The sequence below is a fragment of the Chenopodium album genome, chromosome 24, assembly GCF_948465745.1.
Source record: "Chenopodium album chromosome 24, dcCheAlbu1.1, whole genome shotgun sequence".
NCBI lineage: Eukaryota > Viridiplantae > Streptophyta > Magnoliopsida > Caryophyllales > Amaranthaceae > Chenopodium > Chenopodium album.
In genome coordinates, this window is record NC_137857.1 from 32,013,712 (window position 1) to 32,038,227 (window position 24,516).

At 36.5% G+C, this 24,516-nt stretch overlaps 1 pseudogene across 1 annotated transcript; it reads right to left on the reverse strand.

Moving 5' to 3' along the window:
• Positions 1-14,447: 14,447 nt before the first annotated feature.
• On the reverse strand, positions 14,448-20,581 carry LOC145611633 (pentatricopeptide repeat-containing protein At1g28690, mitochondrial pseudogene; annotated as a pseudogene). The gene is made up of 3 exons (XR_014106420.1): positions 20,355-20,581; positions 16,156-18,140; positions 14,448-15,773 (listed from the first exon to the last, which is right to left on the reverse strand). The product of XR_014106420.1 is annotated as a pentatricopeptide repeat-containing protein At1g28690, mitochondrial pseudogene (transcript).
• Positions 20,582-24,516: the final 3,935 nt, after the last annotated feature.

Below are 24,516 nucleotides of genomic sequence, written 5' to 3' on the forward strand. Positions count from 1 at the left end.
AAAAACTAGCTGATGCATTTAATTTGTTAGCAGCTATTATTGATTGTGATTAATCCCATTAGCTGATTCATTATCATCATTTATTAGAAGTAATTGGTGAGCCATACATGGAGCGGGTGCAAAAATTGATAGGATAGGTTTGGTTTGCCATACATGGAGGGGGAAAAGTAGAGGATTGGTCATTAAAGTTAATACAAGAGCTACAATTAATGCTCTCTCCGTTTTTAATACACGGTCTTGGTGTACGCGGAGTTTTAATTTAGACAATAATGTAAAGTAATACTTCGTATATGAGTGGAGTATGGTTAAGAATAAAAAATTTGAAAAGTAAGAGATAAATATGAATGGAAGAAATATTATATTGGGGTCAAGAGAGAATTGAAATAATACATAATGTGAGTGTGGTTTCAATGAGACACTTAGAAAACAACCACTTCTTTATAAAGTGGGATACCTAAAAAAAAAAAAAAAAAAAAAAAAAAAAAAAAAAAACTGATAAAGTACCAATTGGTTTTTGGTGTAGCGGTGATTAGAACTGTAATTGGTAGGGAGGAACGCATGTTCAATCCCCCGCAAAAACGATTATAACAAAGTAACCCCTTTGTATAATAATCACAAAGTAAACCCTATATTACTAATTATGTAATTTCTAATTTCTATAACCATAACAGAATAACTCCCATAACACTAACCAAGTAACCCTATGGTGATTGGATACACCGTGTGCCGTGTAGTCAGCTACATATAAAAGTTAATTTTGGAATAAACTTCTCTTCTCTCAATTGGATTATACTCCTGTTGAATATTAAACGTTAATTAATGATTTATAATTAAATTTGACATTAAAAAATAAATAGAAATAAGCCAATAAAGAATTAGTATGAAAGCTAAAAATGATTACCAATAGAATCATAGGAAAGAGTAATTGAGATAACTATTACAACAATCGAATTAAAAGATTGGCATTGTTAACTATTGTTTTTTTTTTTTTATTCCTTATTAGAATGAAGGTTGATACTTAGGCCATCAACGGAGACTGGATCTGGTGTATAGATTACCCTTTCATTTGGGTCGGCTTTTGAGAGTCTAAATCGAATTACTACGTTATGCAGGAAAACGAGGACCTTAATTCGTGCATACTCTCTTCCACAACATGTATGAGGTCCTGATCCAAAAGGTACCACGAGCTTGATTTGCTTCAAACCGTGATGGGTCCAACTTCTCTGGTTCTCGAAAGTGTACAGGATCCATGTGTGTTGAATGAACAGACCAATGAACCTAGATTTAAAACAAGATCAAATCAAAAGATTGATTAATAATATCTGTACGTGTAATTAGCTAAAAGATTGTCATTATTCATGAGTATTCTCTTTTCTCGTCAAACTCATAAGAAAAAGTATAAATTAATGATATACTATACTTCAAATGTTCCATAAAAAAAAAAAAAAAATACTTCAAATGTTCCAAATCTGTATCATGTTTGTCAATGCGAAAAGTCAATATATTTTTTTTTTATTTATAATCATCAATGAAGACATGTAGTTAAAGCAAAGTTTACAAATGGTAGTAAATGTCAAAACGTGTCATCTAATTTAATTAGGAATGGGAAAAAATATCATAAAACTGAGAACATATAGTGTTTGTTAAGTTCGTTTATCTTAGCCAAAGAGCTCACCACTTTTGCATGGTATATTCCCTTATTCATAAGGCTCACTTGTTTGAAATGCTCACCGTTTGATAGGTTTACATTATCCACTCCTCATGAAGAGAATACTCTCATAAGTGAATTCCATGATTTTTTCCAAATGTTTTAATTTCACTCATGAGAGATTAGTGCGTGCTCTAATAGATCTCTATTTCTTATTATGTGCAACAAGTGATATTATTTGTGAGATATTGAAAATTCCTTTTTATTGTTAATAATAAGAATAGGGAGGTAGTATATATGCTTATTAGAGTTTTCTACATAGTGTAATATGTTACTACCTCCAGTTCATATTATATACAACTTTAATGTATTATTTGTGAGATATAAAAAATTCTAAAGTTGCATATAATACGAACCGGAGGTGTATTAGGAAATGATAACAATTTATGTAGTAATGTGATAAATATTTGATTATCATGCATACCTTCCACCCCTTTGGAACTGTGTAGCCCCCGTAAGGGATGTCTGTGGAAGCCTCCCTAAAACCTCCGAGGGCAGGTGGTCTTAGTCGCATTGTTTCGCAAACCACATTCCACGAGTACTTCATTTTCTGAATATCCTTCCAATTTAGTAGCTCCCCTTTTTCTTTCGATTGTGCAATCTCCAATTGTTCTAACATTTATAAAATTTGTGTAAGAAGTAAGAACAACTAAATTTGACAATACGTTTGACTTTTAAAGTAATTCAGTGATTCTAGTTTACGGAGAACATCAAATTTGATAACTACTACTCTATATTCCAAGTAATGACTATATCAAATCAAATTGTATGTATATATCAATAATTGACCCCTAAAAAAACATATTGACAAATGTAATATGATTACTGCTCAATGATATTCTAACATCCAGTTTTACTGTGTTATATAGTTGTAGGCCGGTTCATCAATAACTTTGTATAAGCACAATTTATTTATAATTAAATGTACGTAGCATGTTAACTAACAGTGCATTAGGGTTAATAGCATGTTAATTAACTAGCAATTTATTTATAAGCACAAATTTTGTTTCTCAATAGGCATTTTCGTGAATAAATCAACAATTTTTTCATTATTGAGAGCTCCATAATTGAATAAAGTTGAACAAAATTGTTGATTTATTTACGAAAATACCATGTGAGAAACAAATTTTGTTTCTCACTATGAAAAATTGGGGCACCCCCTGATTAATATATAATACAGAGTACGTGCCTTGTAAAACTTTTGCATACACGTCAGGATATTCAATTCAGCAAGATCAGCCATTAAGAATGAAATGGTGGTGCTTGTAGTGTGAAAGGCAGCAAACAAGAGTGAAAGTGAATTGATCGTTGCTTTTGTCATTCAATTGCTTGAGTATAAATATACAAGGTATGCGAGATATACTCGGTATGATTAGCTAGAAGTTAGGCTAAGATCATGCTATGATCAAGGCTAATATCACGGCAAGATAAATACAATAACTACACTAATATATACAAAGTCAAAGAATATATTTCCATATATTCTAACACTCCCCCGTAGTCGTAGCGGGAGCTTCACGGACGCTAAGACTGGCACGAAAGTCATCAAACAGAACTCGTGGAAGCCCCTTCGTAAAAATATCTGCAATTTGATAACGAGAAGGAACATGTAATACTCGTACCTCGCCCTTAGCGACTTTTTCACGAACAAAATGAATGTCCATCTCAATGTGTTTTGTGCGTTGATGCTGCACTGGATTTCCAGATAGGTAGATGGCACTCAAATTGTCACAATACACAATAGTTGATGTATGAATAGGAAAAGAAAGCTCTAGCAACAAATTTCTGATCCAGCAAGAATCAGATACCACATTAGCAACCCCACGATACTCAGCCTCAGCACTAGACTTAGACAATGTAGGTTGCCGTTTAGAGAACCAAGAAATCAAATTATCCCCTAAATATACACAATAACCAGAAGTAGATCGCCTGGTGTCGGGGCATCCGCCCCAATCCGCATCAGTATAAGCAACAAGTTTATTAATAGATGACTTATATAGATGCAAACCAAAGGACAAAGTACCCTGTAAGTAGCGTATAATACACTTCAAGGCTCCCATGTGCGCATTGCGCGGATCATGCATATGGAGACAGACCTGCTGAACTGCATAAGAAATATCAGGTCTAGTAAAAGTCAGATACTGTAGAGCACCTGCAAGACTCCTGTACTTAGTAGGATCCTCATACGGAGCATCATGAGAAGCACTAAGCTTGGATATGGTGTCAACTGGTGTCGGGCACGGGCTACAGTTTGACATGCCTGCTTTTTCAATAATAGAAGAAGCATACTGTTTCTGAGACAAAAACATACCATTAGCATTACGAGTTACAGCAATGCCCAAAAAGAAACTCAAAGGCCCTAAATCCTTCATCGCAAATTCGGAGCCCAAAAGATCCATAATTTGTGTCCGTAGACGATCAGAAGATGCTGTAAGAATGATATCATCAACATATAACAGAATATAAGCAGTATCAGTGCCCTGTCTCAAGATAAACAGAGAAGTATCAGATTTACTGTTAGTAAATCCAATAGAGTTGACAAAATCGGCAAACCGCTGATACCAGGCTCGAGGAGCCTGTTTGAGACCATAGAGAGATCCCCGTAATAAGCAAACATGATCAGGGTGACTTTTGTCACGGAAACCCAAGGGTTGATACATATAAACTGTTTCATTGAGCTTACCATGCACAAAAGCATTCTTGACATCCAACTGATGGATCGGCCAAGAGTGAGAAATAGCAATGCTGAGAACAGTACGAATAGTAGCCGGTTTGACAACCGGACTGAAAGTCTCATCACAGTCAATACCCTGTTGCTGAGTCTTGCCATCAGCCACAAGACGAGCCTTATACCGCTCAAAAGAACCATCAGAATTTCATTTATGACGAAATATCCACATAGAACGAATAACATTCACATTAGCGGGCCGAGGAACCAAATCCCATGTATGATTATCAATAAGAGCATTATATTCCTCTAACATTGAATTTTTCCAATTAGGGTCACGGATAGCACTTACCGGGTCCTTTGGGATAGGAGATATAGTGGTAGTGGTCATCGTGTTTAGGTTGGAAAAATATTTCGGGTTAGGTTTTACAATGCCATCTTTTGCACGAGTAGTCATAGGATGAGGTTGGGTTGGTGGCTGGTCGGAAACGTGAGTGCGGGGCTGATGTGGTCAGTGGGGTTGGGTGAGCTACTGCCAAGCTGGGGGTTTGAAAATCACAAAGTGAGGAGTGGGCTGTCCAAAAGGGAAGGCCGAATGGTTGGAGTGTGTTGGGCTGTTTGTTGGGAGCCCACAGATGGAGATGCGACAGTGGGCTGGGGTGAGGAAGGCCCAGTAGTGGGAGGCCCAGGTGAAGGAGCGTGATGCTGCTCATGAGGAGGAGTAGACTGGGCCGTGAAAGGAGAAATGTTGAGTTGAGTGGTGCGCAAATGGGCTAAGTGATTTAATGGATTGTAATCCAAAAAATCATAATCATCAATTTTCGGTTTGTGATATTTTGAGAACGGAAATTCGTTTTCAATAAATAATTTCACATGCCTACAAATGATGATTTTGCCATTTGATAAATCATAGCACTTCGAACCACGATGATTTGGCGCGGGGCCAAGATAGACACAAGGGGTGGACCGTTCTTGCAATTTGTTTATAGTAGTGGAAGGGAAGAGAGGAAAACATAAGCAACCAAAGACTCGTAAAGCCGAATAACTAGGATCACGTTGGTATAAAACTTGGGTAGGAGATTTATAACCTAAGACTTTGGTTGGTAATATGTTTAAGAGATAGGTAGCCATAGCTAGAGCATGATGCCAAAAAGAATGAGGCAAAGAAGCATGAGCAAGAAGGGTCCGAATAATATTATTTATTGATTTTATGTGGCGTTCGGCTTTTCCATTTTGAGGAGAGGTGTGGGAACAAGAAAGACGATAGAGCATGCCATGATTTTCAAAAAAATTTTGAAGAGTACCATTAACATACTCGGTGCCATTATCACATTGGAAAGTCTTAATGTTACGTTCAAATTGAGTGTGGACTATCTTATGAAAAGATTGAAAAAGATGTTTAACTTGAGATTTCTTTGTAATAGGATAAGTCCATAAAAATTTGCTGTAGTCATCAAGAAACAATAGATAATAACAATGACCAGAAGAACTAACAATGGGGGAAGTCCATAGATCACTATGAATTATATCAAATGGAAAAACAGTGTGCGACATAGAATCATAAAAAGGAAGTTTAACGTGTTTCCCTAAAGGACACGAAGAACAAAAAGAAGTACAAGCCTTATTACATTCAATAAATTTTTGATTACTTAAAGATCTAAGAACAACATCACCGGGGTGTCCCAACCGATTATGCCAAAGATCGGAAGAAATTGCAGAAAAATTTGTATGTGAGACTGATGAGTTGGCTTGACTATGTGGAAAGATGGGATAAAGGTCACCGGTACTGTCACATCTCATTAGGTGGGCTCCCGTCTGTAAATCAGTCACAGAAAAGCCATAAGGGTCAAAGGTAATAGAAACCATATTGTCAGTTGTGAATTTACGGACGGATATCAAGTTCTTTATTATTTTAGGAGCATGCAAAACATGGTTTAAGGTAAATGGAGGGTACGGGGAGGGTAAAGTAGTACTACCATGACCAATAATTGGAACTAAATCACCACTACCAACAACAATGTTATGATTTTTAATGCTCGAATTGACATAGGTAGAGAGAATACCTTGATCGGCCGTCATGTGAGATGTGGCGCCAGTGTCCATATAATAATTTGGATCCGGACGGTTGAGATTGGCAAGCATCTGCAAAGCCGCTTCAATGTGAGTAGGAGTCGGATTTGGACCATTTTCATGAGCACTGTACGCTTGAGGTGCTGGGCCAAGAATCCCGGGCCCAGTCGGCCTTGATCCAGTAGAAGATGCAGCAGTCCATGGGGCCCAGCTTTGTGTTGGAAACGGACAAGGTGGAGTGGGCCACTGGCCCATCCATGGAGGCCACATATACGGCCCTTGCTGAAACCAGGGCTGCCCATTATTTGGGCCGGATTGCTGGTGGGTTGGGCCTGAAGAGCGCCCTTTGTTAGAGGGCTTAGAAGAAGACTTCTTCTGGTTTTTATTTTTGGGGTTTGACCGAGTTGAGTTCCCTGATGACTTAGTGTGCTGCTGACTTCCGGTGGAGATGAGAGCTGTCGGCTGGCGACTGGACCCACCTTCCTTGGCAAGACGGTTCTTGATGGTGCGCTCGGCTAACTTAAGGCGGGAACGGCAACTTTCGAAAGAGGGAAGAGGTTCTTGATTTTGGATAAAATCCACCGTTCCGGCATAAGCTTCTGGAAGACCGGCTGTCAGTTTGAGAATGAGACGGGTATCGGGTATTGGAGCATCAACATCCGCAAGACGATCGGCAAGGGATTTGATGTGATTACAATAGCCGTCAATGTCGGAGAAGTTCTCGAAATCAAGGTCATCAAGTTCTTGTTCGAGATGATAAGCCCGTGACGCTTTGTTGTCTTGGAACATGGACTCGAGGCGTGTCCAAGCACCATGGGCAGTGTCATCTTTGAGTAAGATGGCAGTGAGAAGAGATGGAGAAATGGAACCATAAATCCAGTTAAGGACTGCAGCATCTAATCGTTTCCAATAAGCAGGGTATGCCTTCTTGGAAGCTTCATATGCGGCAAGTTCGGTTGAGTCCGTAGGAGGAATGATATGAGAGGTGAGATCATGTACTCGACACAGCACTTAAGTGCAGCCCAAGAGTGGTATAATCCATGATTGGATTCCAAGGTAATTGGTATAAGAGACTTTACGTTTGTGAGCGTAAAGGCAGGATGTTTTGGAGTTTCAGCCATGGATAGGTTGCAGCGGAAGGATAATTTGAGGAAGAAGAAGGAGATTGTGGGCCGTGTGTGAGGGATAGAGGATGCTAAAATCTTGCCAACTAACTCTATCTCGCTTATAACATCACCACCTTCAATCGAAACCTTAATCAACCTACTTACGAAATCAAGATCATCATCATTCACATGATCTTTCTTTGCTAAGAGCTCCATTTTTCTTTGCCTTAATAAATCTACTAGCTTATCTCTTATAACTTTTGACGCTTTTACAGCACGGTTGTATGTGGTTCCTGGGAGATTTAAAGGCGCTGATATGATCCCCTTGACCACGGTATGGTAGGGCGTAGACAATTCTTTAATTTGATCACTATCATATATGCTCAAAACCAAATTGCAAAACAAAGAAATAGTGAACTCCTTTGATGGTGGTAAAACGTACTTTTACTTGGTTAAAAGGCGCCCAATGCGTCTCTAAATGCTCACGCACCTTAGTATCCACAATTGGCACATAACGTTGCATCGACTCGAGCCTAAGAAACTTGTGTAGTTGCTCGTCGAATAGTACCCATGGTGGAGAAGTAGAGTCAATGTTCGTCATTGAAAGAACATCTACAAGCGAACGTGGTAACCACAACTTGAATTTTGACTCATTAGAAATAATGAACTTGTTACCCGAGGCACCACAAAAAATGGCCATTTTTGCACCTGCCAACGACGTTTGGAAGATGTCAGCAGAGTACTTCTTCGTTCGATCACTTATAAATTTAGCCGGATCTACCATGAAACTCAAGTTTTCTCCGGGTATTGGCCACCCGGTTTTACCCGGGGGAAGCTTTGAGCTTAGGGGGGATGTTATGATACGAAAAATAAGTATGACGAAAATTGTTATAGCAAGGGTTAACAAAATGATGAAAGCCATGGATGGACTTGAAAAAATTTGATGAGAGGAGCTAGAATTGGACTACTAATCTAAGCTACTAATATTAGCTACTAATATTAGCTATATATGCACGGAGTATTTCGTACAAGATAAACCGTTTAGACTATACATTTCAAGCACGCTTTTAGCGAGGGCTAGTAAAATTTGGAAGGTGTTATAATTTGTAAATGCTTCCATTTTGGCAAGACTTATCAATGCTAGAATCAAGGAGACAGAAGTTGGGCCCCTTGATTTTATATAAAGCATACATATTGTATGTGGTTCCAATCTTGCTGCACTCTTTTTTTAATCCAATTATTACTCTTGTACTTTGGCTTCACTTTTTGTTATTTCAATATGAAGTAAAATTTACTCCTTATTGTCACTTTTATTTTACATATGCTTAAGCTGCATTACTTTTAACAATTAAGGTATAGGTAAATTTTATTGTTTTTTCAAAAACTTCTTTAGCAAACAACTCGTTATTATTTTTTTTAGTGTCGAAATTTGTATTTATTGTCTTGAATTTATGTGGAGAATAAGATAAGTATCTTGGCCTGGCATGTATAATTTCTAATTTCGTCATTGGTGTTTCCATTCCTTATGCACTTATAGAGTGAATGTCAACAGGGGCGAAGCGGGATGAAATTTGGTCTTTTCATCCTCGTATCCACCTAATTTTTTTTATCCCTATCCCCGTCCCCATCCCCATCCCCATGGCAAATACAAAATTCATCCCCGTACGTATCCCATCGAATATCAATCTAATATCATCTGGCCCCACCATCCACTTGAGTATCCACCACTTGCCTAATCCCTATGTTAGCCCCGGCTCAAACTTGCCTCATGATACTTAATTGTATGTGTACAGTAAAAATTTGTACTGTGGTAACATATAAAACCTTAGGTCCTGTTCTCTTACGTTGAAATTGAGTTCAGTTCAGTTCAGTTCAGCTCAATTCAGTTCAATTCAGCTCAATTCAGTTGAGTTCAGCTCCTAATTTCCTTCTCTTATAAAATATTCATTTCATTTCAGTTCAGTTCAACTCTGTTCAGTTCAGTTCAGCTGAGTTCAGTCAATGAGAACAGGCCCTTAGTCTTCAACAAATCGTGGAACCAAATTTGTTCCTGAATGTTAGATAAGCTCGTTGTAAATCAATATAAAGATGAAACTCAAATTGTTTAAATTAATTTTTCTTATTTTAAGTGGGTAATTAAAGGCAACTTATGCTTTGGCATAATAATATTTATCTACACTTTTTTTAAAAGTATGGAGCGGGTGAAGGTGGTGCGGGTCATATTTGGGACATGTACAACTTAAGATCCACGACCCTCACCCACCTACCTTCAACCTTCCTACCTATGGTGGGTAACTGGGTATGATTTTCATCTCCATAATCCTACTTCCACCACCCGCCATACATAGAACAATTCTGTCGAGGCGAGCCTTCTATTTGACCCATCTCACTGACATCGCCATTGCTTCTCTTTTATCTTATAATCATTATTATTCTTCCTCTGTTGTTGATCTCTCAAGACTCTTACAAGGCTCAAAAGCTATAATAACATTGGATCTTTGGATTTTAATAAGAACTAAAGAAATTACACGAAAATTAAAAGAATAGTACTCTAATTCTCACATCGAGGGTCTCTTCCTACTCACAACTAGAAGATGATCACAAGTCGCAACAAGTGATTTTTTTATTAACAATCAAATGAGCAACGTTCAAAGGATTAATTCCCATAACAAAACTCTCTCATTCTTAAACTATAATTGATATACACCCATATTTATAGGGTGACAAATCGTACAAAGATAAGATAGAAAACTAATGATTATATCCAAAAATAAGATAAAATATTAAGAATCCTAATCCTAATCCTAATATATCTACTAATCATATTTTAACCAACTACTAAATCTATCCTAACATAAATAGATTAAATAAATAAATATCCTAATGGCTAAAACTTTTAAAGCCTAAAAATAGGAAAAATTCTTTCAAGTGAAAGGCAAAAACCCAAAGACAAAAATTCTAATGATTAATAATAACTAAAAGATAGTGTGGGTTTTCTTAAAATTCCACGAATTTTCAAGAATACCCATATTGGTCTATTGCTCACGCATCGTCTCATCCTGTCATTAATATGGATTTTTACATCGATAATTCTTGATTTAACTAATGTATGTGTGATTATTCCCTCCGTTTATTTGTTATGTGCAACCCATTTCTAAATATGCCATTTTTTTAAAAGTACGTTACTATTTTATAATTGTTTCTTCTCTTATATTTTTTGGGAGGATGCCCCAGTTTCTCATAGTGATCTCACATGCCATTTTCGTAAATAAATCAACAACTTTATTTAACTGTGGAGCCCACAATAATGAAAAAGTTGTTGATTTATTCACGAAAATACCCCCATGAGAAACAAATTTCGTATCTCACTACGAGAAACAGGGATTTTCCCTATTTTTTTGTTCTTTATTATCTCTCTCCTCACATAATCTCTACTAATAGTTTTTTATTATTTATCTTTTCTCACATCCACTTCCGTTTATAAAACTATTACTCCATTAATATATATATTTTTTATATAAATTTTAATTCCCAACAAACTTCAGTTGTACATTAATTTACTATGTTCTACTCACTTTCAACAAATTATGTGTTAGTCAAACCAATGTATTTTTAAAAAAAAATAAAAATTAAAAAAAACAACGGAGGGAGGACCAATGTAAATTGTAAGAACGGATTATATGAATACAATTAAATTAAAATCATTACAAGGAATGTATCCAATACCTATCGATTTTCACTACCTTCACTTAAACAAACCTACTGCCTATCAAATCAATAGCGAAGTTCCTACTGATATTCGTAGTACTGCAAATTACATGCAACCATTATAAGTTGAATACTCTAACTAAAAATATGTGCCCAAAAGCAACAATTTACTCGAAAAAAAAAAAAAGCAAAGCGAATGGACAATATGTGATCAAAGGAAGTGTCTTTTTAGCCTAGCTACCAAACAAGCACGTTAACCGCGAGGGCTGACAATATGTGAATGCTTCTAGTCAGCTTTGTCCTGATGTTTCCTCACCACATCTTTTACAATGCAACACATTATTACTCATAAAGTTATAACTTAGCTTATAAGTCATAATGGTTGATTGTGTTGTTGCGATGTTGCTCCTTCTGTCCGTATATATTCATAAAGGGCCACAAACTTGAGGAAACAACAAATATATGAAATAATAAAATCAACTCCCATTTTCCTTTCTTAAGCCCTAATATTGTATTTAGTATTGTATTTAGTTAATGAGTCGATTTATAAAGCCTAATCTCTTATCTTAGGGTATACTTTGTGCATAAACTAATATAAGAGACATAAAATTCATTCCCTAAAAGTTTGACATGGTATTAGAGCCAATAACACTCTAATCCCTAAAACTCTAAAAAAATTCTATCATTCTAAACCCTAACATTCTAATTTCTAGAGAATTGTTGGATCTTGGTTTTGTAAATTATGCAGCTCAGACCCGTATTTGACAAGGTATCAGAGTCAAACCCACTATCTCACGATTGGGCCTTAATGGCTAAAGTATATTGGACCAAAATTATGGACAGTTCACATGTGAGGGGTAGTGTTGAGCCAGGACCACCCCTCATGTGAGCATTCTCTTGTCTCACACTAAAGACTAAAGGGGAAGTGTAGTGGTAATGAAATCGCACATTGAAATAATTTAAGAGTTACCACCACTATATCAGGTTAAGGGGCTACTCTCCTCAATACCATTTGGTTTTGAGGTGGAACCTCCTTGGTCTGGTAAAGTAGTGGACTTGCACTTTCCTATGACGGGTGCGGTTTGTCCTAGACCCGTATTCGACATCCTTCAAAAAAAATGTCATTTTGTGTCAAAAACCATATGGGTCAGCCCAATGCAAATATTGAGGTATAGGGATGCCTGTGGGACGGGGATGGGTCTTGGTTTGGTGGGTGGTGGGGTGGGAATGGGGATAAAAATCATACCTGTCATGGGTGATGGGGCGGGAGTGGATTTTACATTGTACCCTCCCCATCCCACCCCTCTCTTCCACCCGCCCCATTTCGTACCCACTTCATCCCCATCTATATATTTTGAAAAACAAAAATTTATACTTTTATACTGTTTTATATATAAAAAAAATATATATTATGTAAAAATGTAAAATAAAATAGTAGATATTATAATTTGTAATACACTAATATTATAACTAAAAAAATATGTAATATTAAGAACATTTTTTTTTAATTTATATTAATTATGTTGGATTATGTATTGGGAGGTGAGGATTAGACGGGTCTTAGGTGGGGATTAAGTGGAGATAGATATCCAAGTGGGAGGTGGGGCGGGGATGGTTTTAAAATAATACCCCTCGGGGCAGGGACGAGGATGAAAATTTTAGGTGGGGACGGAGATGGGAAGGTCAACAACCGCGTCGCTCCATTGACATCCCTATATAGGGTATTATAGTATTGGACAATGGTGTAGTGTATGTTGGCTATTGGTCTAGGGATACAACTATATGTTCAAGGCCCATTTAGATACATGCTTAACTTTAAGGGGGGTTGGGAAAGGGGATATGTGTAACCCTCGGGTTGGGTCGGGTTCGGGTCGGCCACTTCAGGTCACGGGTCATTACGGGTTCGGGTTGTAACTATATGTTCAAAGTTACGGGTTCGGATCAACCCAACGGGGATAAAACAATTTTTTTAATTAATACTCCCTCCATTTTTATGTACTTGCTTCACTTTCCTTTTTGGCCATTTTTAACTATCTGCTCCATTTTCATTTTCAGAAAGCTTTTACAATATTTAATTGATTTCTCACACTTAGTGAACCTCACATAATACTGTCTCTCCTCCTATTCTCCCACTATTTTTTTCTTTTTACAATTTTTTATTTTCTCAACTACCCAACTACCTCCATATTTTTATTAACTTTTTCAATTTCTTCTAAAACTCCTCGCACGGAGAAATGGAGCAAGTTTTTAGCAATGGAGGGAATATTTTTTTTAGCGTGTTTTTAAAAAATTCTAAATTTTAAAGCTTTTTTTTTCCCTTTTCTTTCTAATTTTTTAATCAAATATTTTCACCATATTGTTTTTAGCCATTACATACTACATTATTTAAATCGTCCCCATTCACCAAAGTACATCAATTTCTAACTAATAAAAAATGATCATAAACATAAAAATAAAACTTTTAAACATCTCAATATTTACGGAATAGAACAACATAATTATATATATGGACTACAATATATCTAGACATAATATCAGTAGAAATGTCAATCGATGATATGACAGTGATGTGGGTTAGTTATACAGATGCAATTAGTGTGCGTTGATGATTGGTAGAGGTGATTGATGTGGATTTGAGCAAGAGTTAAAGAGATAAATAAATGTCCGATGGTAAACAACAATCAAACTTAATCAATAAACTAATATTTATTTTCAAATAAATGTATTGAATAAATAAAAACCATAATGCAGGTGCTGCACCAAACGCTGGTGGTTCATAAAATCAAGTCCACGGGTCGGATTCGGGATGGGCTTGACCTACAAATTTACGGGTCAAACGGGTTTGGGTTAAATCAGGTTACTGGTCAAAAAAACTATGTTCAAGACCCTGAAAAACGAGTCGGGTCGAAAATTGACAGGTCTAGATATGTGTTAATGTTTAACCTTCCCAAGCAATACATGTAAGTATCCGACATTAATAAAATATACAAGTAAGAAAGTTATACTCCCTCCGTTTTTTTTAATGAATCACTTTGATTTTTGCATTATTCACATACCATGGTTGACTTAATTATTTCATTTTGTTTCATAATATAATTTTGTTATAATTTTTACTAATTAACAATTAAAGATATTAATGGTCAAAGTTGTGTCTCGACAAATATGTCGGTCAAACTAATGCATATAAAAAAAATAATAAAAAATAAAAATAAAAAAAAAAGAGGGAGTACTTTACAAAGCTAAAATTTAATTTTTCTACCTATTGTTGTATAGATTTGCGATAAAATCTCCTTGAAATTGTAAAGGGAACTTTCTCTTTTGGTGACGAGTACGAGCTAGTCCGCATTTAGCACTATGCTTTGTGAACTTCCTCCTCGATCTAGTGAAATTGTAAAGTGAACTTCCCAAGCAAAATGCTTTGTTTGTATTATTTGTGGGTATTAAGATAATATTATCAACTTACAATTCTAAAAAAAAACAAGTGTTATTAGTCATGAATGACTAAAGTTAATAACCCTATGGACCAAAATTTCATTTACATAATCCCACTTTCCAGCAGCAGCCATTTTCTGCATTGAACCTCATAATCCCATATAACCATCCTTCATTGTTTTTCCTCCGTTTCTCTTTCCTCTCTCCTCTCTTCTTCCGTCATCTGATTGCATTGCATTGTGTATTCACACAAGCTTTGGCAATTGATGTGTAGATACCAGACAGTAGCGAAGCAAACCCACTGCATAGTTCAAAATCCATATATGGTTTCTGGAGTATGTGGCAATTCCTGCAGCGAGATGGATTGTTGTAGCAAATGAACATATCTTGCTGCTTTTAATTGGGTGGTCTCTTAGTAGGAAACGAGCAAATAACTTCTTGCAGAAGCAGATTACACCAAGTCAGGCATATAACAGTGTTTCTGACCCGGTGAAGTAGGAAATGACTAAATGAGCAAATAACAGTGTTTCCGACTCTGGAACTTAATTGCTTCATCTCCTGAATTTGACCCAAATCAACTGACCTGAACATAACCCTAACCAGATGACCCATTTGTCATCTCTACAATCACCTTATATTAGCATAAAGCTGTTTCAGACCATCATGGTTTCCTGTCTGACTGAAGCCTGTAGTGTTCAATATCACTATCTGCTTCATCAGTTTGTTTGAACCAAAATTTCATTTACAAAGACCCACTTTCCAGCAGCAGCCAATGAGTCTTAATAGGGCAATGTGTGAGCCAATCCTACAATCAACACACAGTTTAAAAAATTCATCAACCAGCCACCGCTATACTTCCCATTTTTGCAAAGTTTGCATCAACAGAGCAAACCAGCCAAGACACTTAAAAAGTTGAACTAGTTGTTTCTGGTATTCTCATAACAAAATTCCCACATGTGCTTTACGTTTCCAAATTCCCACATTGACTCTATGTTTCCCACCTGAAGCTTCAATGAATAGTCCCTCTCCTTGACTTCAAAGATCTCCCAACCTTTGTCTACAAATCCAGCACATCTGCACGCTAAGATAGCACACGAGAAAAATCTAATAGAATTAACATAAATCAAATAAAAAACTAACATATAAAGCATAAACAAGTCTTTTCAGATTCGTTGACTAAGATTGTATTATGTGAGCATAAATGAACTAATGAAAGAACCCTTTCAAGTTTAGGGAATTATTTAACAGTCATCCAATTGGACAGTGGTAAAACCATTAATTAAAGTACTTACTTTTGTTTTGGGTGCACATTAAAGTACATACATTAGAGGTTAATCAAGTTATCTACCTTTTGCACTCATTTGTGCAGTTCTTACATTGCGATGGAGAAAACCAATCTACACAATTAATTTATTAAGATTATAATTTGGAAGAAAATAAATAGTGTAGAGGGCAGAACTTACCCATCCTTCTTTCCAAGAGCATAAATCAATAGGTGATGCATTTTCTGGAGTGTGTGCAAGCCCTTCAAGTGGAAGCTTTTTTGTAGCCAATGAACAGACCTTACACATTTTTGGGTCTTGCAGAGTAATGTTCCAGTAAGTGTTTGCCAGAGCCGAAATGTATAACTAGAAATGTTGAATGCTCTGTGCTTTTCAAAATAATTCTGATGCAGATAAATCCCAAAGGCGATTGATTATTTGAATAATCATGAAAATGCAGATGAGCTGATTTGTTGCCAGCTTAAAAATACAAGGCTCTTCATATGGTGTCAATATCCATTTCATCTGTTCACCTTCACCTTAGACCAACATTAAACCGTTTCAGACCATCATCTGCTCCTGTCCAACTCAAGCCTGTATCTTTTAATATTCCTCTCTGCTTCATCAGTTCCCTAACATTATTTGCAGAGTCCCACTTTCCAGCAGCAGCAAGTGAGTCAGATAAGGCAATGTATGAACCTGGCCTATCATTAGCACCCAAATTAAAAAGTTCATCTGCTGCTATACTTGCCATCTCTAGTTTGTCATGCATTTTACATGAGCTGAGCAAAGCAGCCCAAACGTCAGAATTAGGTTTTTCGGGCATTCTCATCACAAATTCCCATGCCTGCTCTACATTACCGGAGCGCCCTAAAAGGTCCACCATGCAAGCATAGTGTTCCATCCGAGGCTTTAATGAATAGTCCCTCTCCATGCTTTCAAAGATCTCCCAACCTTTGTCTACAAACCCAGCATATATGTGCATGCCGAGATAGCACACAAAAATGTAACATAATTGGGTTTTATTTGATTCTTTGCTCGCAATTTACCGAACATTTCAATCACTTCATAGGGTTTCCCATTTTTTCCATACCCATCAATCATGGAAGTCCAAGAAAATATATTCTTTTCAGGCATGGAATCGAATACTTGACGAGCATCATCAGTTCTCCCACATTTTGAAAACATATCTATTAGAGCACTCCCAATCTTCACATCAATAAAATACTTAGTTTTCACCAGGTGACCCTGTACTTGTTGACCAATTTCAACCGACGTCAACTGAGAGCATGCTCCAATAAGACTCGCGAAAGTGGAAAGGGTAGGTAAATAACCTTGTCTCAGCATATCAATGAAAGTTTCAACCGATTTCTTTGCTGTATCAGTTGATTTACTATAACCTTCAATCATAGCATTAAAGACCACAACATCTTTGACAACTATCTCTTGAAACAGTAACTCAGCATCCTCCATGTTACCACTTTTTAAGTAGCCAGATATCAATGAAGTAGAGCATATGGCATTCTTCACTAAAATTGAATCAAACACACACCTAGCATAACCCAGCCTTTCAGATTTGACATACATATCTATCAAGGTAGCAAGAAGAACATCATCCGCTATACCATCATATTTTAGAATCTGAGCATGCACTTGTCTTCCTATGTCGCAGATAAAAAATAAGGGAACAGGTATAGAAGCCCAAGCTTTTAGTATCAATGAATGTGTAAAGCTGTCAGGCTTTTCATCAGAAATGCACATCTGACGGACCAAATCAAAAGTTTCCATAACTTTGCCATGCTTCACATAAGCATTAAGCAAATAATTATAAGCAGAGAGTGATGGATCAGGCATTTCTTCAAGCAACTGCCTTGCATAATTCACAAAGCCAGATTTCAAATGAAGGATGAGGAGTTTGATAGAAATGTTCTTATTCAATTTATAACCAGCTTTTAGAATATGACTATGAATCTTTAAGCCATGTGAAGGTGAATCTGAATTAATGAACTGCTGAATAGTGGTTGACAGTGAAACTGAAGTTGAATTTGAAAAGCAGGCAGCTGTTGGTGCAGTAATTGAGCTGGAAGAGTAGAATTTCGGCACATGCAAAGCTGAGAGGCATAGAGATCTAATTAGGGTTACTTTGGCATTTCTCATCTTACACCATAACCCTGACTCAGTAGGACCTGATAAGTCAGAAAAATCACAGTCACAATCAAAAACCAATAAGAAACCTTTAACAGAACACCAGGCAATAAACTACATGCTTTCAACTAAATTTGATTTTCACATTTGAAATTTATAGAATGTATTTCAATTTAGAAATTAGACAACATTTTCAACAGAGCCATGAAAACCATGATCAATAATTTCAGTGTATACAAGTGATACAACTACCAAGGCATCTATTGGATGTTTTCTGAGTTAAGCACACCGGTCAAAAGTAGATAAACAAGTCATATATAAAACAGATAAACTTTAACATCACCAAAGAGTATCTAAGAAGGTTATTGGCAACAATCATATAAAAACAAAGTTCAATTACAGGTAGCGACCACAAATCAACACCAGCAACAAAATATCTCAATGCCTTTGAAACGGCTTCCAACTAAAGTGGATAAAAGGGTTTAAGACCACTGACAATGGTAAGATTTGCATTAGACCTTGGACCTCGATGCAACAACAATCAGCAACTTTACAAAAAATAGTGCAGATGTTTGATAAGTCATTCTAGATTGGTCCATTATAATATAAAACCAAATAACAATGAATTTTCCATCCCTATTATAAATGAAGTATTGTTGGTTTATGAACAATTGTAGTTTGATAACTATAAGAACCACTATATCTACATTAACAATTGTGTCAGCTTGATAATAGCCCCTAGATAATGATGATGAACCTTGATTTTGATATCTTTAAGATACTAAACATTCTTCTACCAAACTTAAGGATAGGTGGCCTCCATAGGCCTAATGACTCACATATTGTTATTTTCACACTCGATTCAAGAGAAATATATAAAAATTCTTGATGCAGAGGCTGGATGTTGTCTTAAAAGCATTCCTCCGACAGAGGTGCATAATTGTACACCTGCCTAAAATGGGATTAGACCTACAGAAGAAGAGTGTTCCTTTTGTGGTGGAACACTATAAAAGCCTAGTATTTTTTGTAGCAAAGCAAGCAAACTCGACGTTTTGGCAGGCTCTGGTGAATGATGCCTTCCCAATATCTTTCTTTCACAAGGTTCAATTAGGAATAAGTCACTATTCTCTATACACACCAATAGCATGCAATTAAAGACAAGTCTGACTTTTGTAACATACATTGCTACATAATGACACAACCCAATACCTAACCTGCAAAGACTTCTGAGAACATTCAAAAACTTCTGTAATGGAAAAAATATTGAAAGCACATTCTCCCTGTAATGGTAGAAGTTAGAAAATCGACAACATATAGGAAGACAAAGGAACTAACGAAATCTCAAGCCTATCTACAAAGTAAACAACAATCTCACTTCAACTATAAAACAAAGAACATCAAAGTAATAACTCAAGCACTCGATTACTTGAGTTAACTGAAGAAAAAAACAAATTATACTAGTCCCTGCCTTAAACGTCTGAGGTCAAACGAGTAAACTTTCGACCCTTTTATCTTAACTTATGGATATTTTTTCACAACGTCTTGACATTTATGAACTTTTGCTCATGCTTTCATAGGTTGACTTTTGGATTTTTTTTTTCCCCTAACTTTCGCAGCTTAATAGACAAACCATCTTCCTTAGAACTATGCAAAAACAACAAAAGTGCAATGGAAACTCTTTCAACTTAGTAAAATGGACCTAGGCCGCATCCATCAAGAAACAGAATCAGATCCCTCATAAACCTAAGTGATGTTCCATCCTAAAACCGATTGGCTGTAGGAACGGATTGACTAATCGCGCTAATAAGTTGGTAATCTCTCATCTTCTCCAATGTCGGGCAACTCACAATACAGCAACTCCAACAAAATGTGGGACAAATTGTTATGATGAAGCAAAACAACACACCTCAAAAGTCAAATCTTTACCCAGAAAGTAAAGGCCCAATTTTACAGGTTATTAACAACAATCAGCAACACATTAGCAATTAAATTTGACACAATCATCAAATTAGGTTCCAAAAATCACAATTTAAAATTTCTTTGCATAAGATCAACCTAAATTGCTAAAAGCGATATTCTAGCAACAAAATCAATAGTTATAATCTTGCATAACTTCAGTAATTATAACCAACAGTCCAATAGTTCAATAATGAAACTAACAAGAACCCTAAATAGACTATACTGATTTATATATTAACGATAAACCATAGATTGTGAAATTGATATGTAATGATTATACATAAATAAAATCTTACCGCAGAAGCTGCTTCAATGGAGAGAAAGCTCAGAGTACGCGATGGAGAAGGGAGTGCAGCGTAAAAGTGAAAGCTCCAAAAAGAGTTTTTTTGTTTAACACTAATTTCTCTTATAGGCATAGCCGCAAAGCTAGTCGGGAAACTCTTTCGATTTGCCTTAATTCACAACTTCAATTTGTGGTTCCGCGTGGTGCATCCGCTGCGGAATGTACATCATGTTGTATCATAATGTAGATGGCCGTAGAAAGAATATAAGGAAAAAGATCAATAGTAATTACTTTTTTTTACTATACAGTAATTTCAAATCAATTATTCTCTCTCTAGAAGTTTTCTCTCTCTAGAAAATTTCTCTCCCAAAAAAGAAAAACAGAAAACCGCTTCAAATTCATCAAACCTTAAGAAAAAATCCGTGAATTTCGAAATTCTTGGTGCAACATTATTCAAGATAGCTGACAAAAACAGAAGGTAAGTACAATTTCAACATGTATAGTTGTTTAATTTGAGTTCGATTGTTAGTTATTGCAAGTTTTTGGTGTAAATTAGTGATTTATGTGGTTTGGGTGTTGCAATGAGAAATTATATGAAGTTCTTGAAGAAAACCGACCAATTATTACATTTTGAAAAAAGAAAACAAGAAAATTAACAAATTCAGAAAAAGTTGTAGATCTAAATAATACAATGTGCATTAAAATACAATAATGTTCTTTTTCATATTTTATAGGATTTTTTGACATTTGCTACCACTAAAAACACCTCTCTTCAGATTCGGTACCAATTTTAAAAAATATTTTACTTTGCTACCACTAAAATCAGAGTTTGTTAGAATTAACTACCACTTAATGGAATCCGTTAGGATTTCCGTTAAGTTTATTAAAAAAAATAAAAGAAAAAATAAAAAGAAAAAACACATCCACCCACTCCCCTAAACTACCACGTACCCACCCCTCCCCCTCCCCCCCTGCCGGCGGCCGACGCCAAAAGAGTCAGTCAGCGCCTGCGACCTCACCCTCCTCTCTATTCCTCACCCACGAGCCACCACGACACCACCCAAACCCCCAAACCCAGACCACCACCACCAACAACCCTATACCCAAAACCCACGAACCCAGACCTCACCACCACCACGACACCACCCAAACCCCCAAACCCAGACCACCACCACCGACAACCCTATACCCACGAACCCAGACCACGACAACCACCCACCGAAACCACTAAACCCAAACCGTGGGATCGGGTATTGAGAGGAAGGGGCTTGGATCGGGTTTTCTAGGGGAGGGGGGCTGGGAACGAGGTTGGGATCGGGGCTGGAAAGGCGTTTTTAGTGGAGGGTCGCGACGCCGACACGGGGCTAGGTGGCCGGATATGCGGGTAGGGGATTAGGCTCCCAGGCGATGGTGGAGGTGGCTTGGGTAGCTGGTGGGGAAGGGCTGGTGGTTGGGTGGTGGTTGTGGTGGGTTTGATGTTGAATAGTGGCGGTGGATTAGGCAGTGGGTGGGAAGGAGTGGTGGCTAGACGGTTGTTGGGTGGTGGTAACAGAAATACTAACGGTTGAAGACAAGTGGTAGTGATTTTTAACAAACTTTGTTTTGGCCGGTAGCAAAGAAAATTTTTTAAAAAAAAATGGTACCAAATCTGAAAAGAGGCGTTTTAAGTGGTAGCAAATGTCAAAAAATCTTATTTTATAAAGCAGATGAACATACTATAGAAATGCAATGAACATATCTATATAGTTACAATGAAAAGAACATACAATTAAAATACAATGAAATTATACCTAGAGTGAAAAGAACATACTATTAAAATATAATTAATGATATATCTAGAGTGAAAAGAACTAACATGTGTGTTATTTAATAATAATGTTTTTTTTTATCTTCATGTTATTTAATTGTCAGTATAATATTTGTAACATAATATTAATTGTTTATTTAGATATAAATAAAGAACATAAAGCTGAATGTTTTTTATGTTCTTTACGAAACAACTAAATGTTCATTACAAAACAATTATATGTGTTGTTCTTTATAAAATAGATATATGTTCATTATAAAACAACTGTATGTTCTTTACTGAACAACAATATGTTCATTCTGTTAACTCGAATGAACAATACAAGAGGGGGGTGAATTGTATTGTAGAGAAACTGGGGTAATTTTTGCGGAATTCTTAAAGGAACTTAAACAAAAACTATAAAGTGCAAGAGAGATTTTACGTGGAAAACTTCTTGGCCCTAATCAAGAAGAAAAACCACGACCACAAGGGATTTTAAACTCAACTTCTTAATAATAATAGGGCAAACAACCTATTACAAATTAAGACTAGTTCCCCTTCAACTGATCCCTCAATCAGTTGAACTCTCAATACTCTCTCTTTCTCCTTGCTTCACTCAAAGCAATAAAACACTCTAGAGTTTACCCAAACTCTACCCCAATACAACTCAAGATTAAACCTTAAAAATGCTAAGTACAAAGACACTCAAGGACTTAAGTGGATTATGACTCTTTTCGTAAGCTAAGGATTGTAATGCTTAAGTGTACTTTTCTCAACAGAAAACCAATCCTATTTATACTTGAAAAGGGAAGTTAAAAATACTGTCGTTTGCCTTAACTCCCACTAAGCCACAACTTCCATAAAACTAGGAAGTGCAGTTCGTGGGTGCTTGGGTAGCAAGCTAAAACATTTTACAAGGAAGTGGTTTACTGCTTCCTATTTTCTCTCAACTTCCTTGACCAAGTAAAATAGACGTTTAAAAGAGTATTTTCCAAGTCAGATTTTTCAAAAAGATAAGATAGAATCAAAACAGAAAATCTTTTTGACTAATAAGATATTTTAACTGAAAAGATATTTTTCGAAATTAATTAAACAAGTTAAAATATGGAAAATAAAATTAAATCCACTTAAATCCTCTCAATTAACATTATACTTAACATAAATACAAGAAGCCTAAAATAAAGATAAAATACATTAGACTCCTTGAGACACTGTAAAGCTTCGACTCTAGAGCTTCAGTTCCTCACTCAAGGAACTTGATCTTTGATTGTCTTCTTTGGACATCCATAGCTTATCTTTAGACCTTGTTCCTTGCTCCATCCTGACTCTAGGACTTCGTTGCATATATAAACTTGTCAATAATTAAAGCTAACAGACAGAAGTTAAAACACCTATGGGTTTGCTTAGGTTCCTTGAGTCATCATCAAAACTTAAGGTCAACACATTTTGCTTTTTTATAAAAGAAAACTAGATGCACGGAGCATCGTGCATCCGCCTTTAGGGAAAAAATTTCATCACAACTTTAGGCCTTTAGTTAGTAAAAATTAATAGGAAAAATTACTAAAAATAATCCCAACTTTCGATTATTTTTTAATAATCCCAACTTTATACTCTATCTGCCCAAATTAGTCCCAATCGGTAATCCAACTTGTTAATACAAGTTACCAGCCACGTGTCATTCCATAATTGGCTAAAAAAATGTTAAAAAATTAAAAAACAAAAAAACAAAAAAGAAAATAAAAAAAAATAGAACCACCAGCAACCTTCAACCAATCAAGCACCCAACCACCCCCATTGCCACACAAGCCCAGCCTAACCCCCCTGCCTTCCAGGCGTCGGCGCACTGCCTAGACACCCTCCCCTTCCTCCTGTGCCTGCGCCACCCCAACTACCCTCCCTCTTCCCCTTAAATTATCAATCCCACACCCTCTAATTTCAGGAACCGTTTAGGATCGAAGGCGGTTTAGCTCCATTGTTGAGAGGGTATTTCTTGGGGTGAAAGGACGATGATTGAAGGTGGAGATGACTTGAATAAAGAGATTGAGGGATTAAATGATTGTCAGGATGTTGTTGCTCTTTGTGACGAATTTCAATGCGAACTTCGAGCGGTTGACACATTGATCTCTTTAATGGCGGATGTTGGTTTATGGTGAAGCGAGAGGGCTGACGGTTGGTAGAGGGGTAGGACAGGGTCGACTGTATATAGTTGGGTCTGGCGCGGCAAGGAAATGGGGTAGCGATGGCCGAAGATGAGGGCCTGGGAGGTGCCGGGGAGGGGATTATGGTGTTTATATTTTTTTATTAATTAATTAGGTAATAATCATAATACTTTCAATAATATTTTTTATCATTTTTGACTAGTCACGTGGTGACACGTGTAAATTAAATC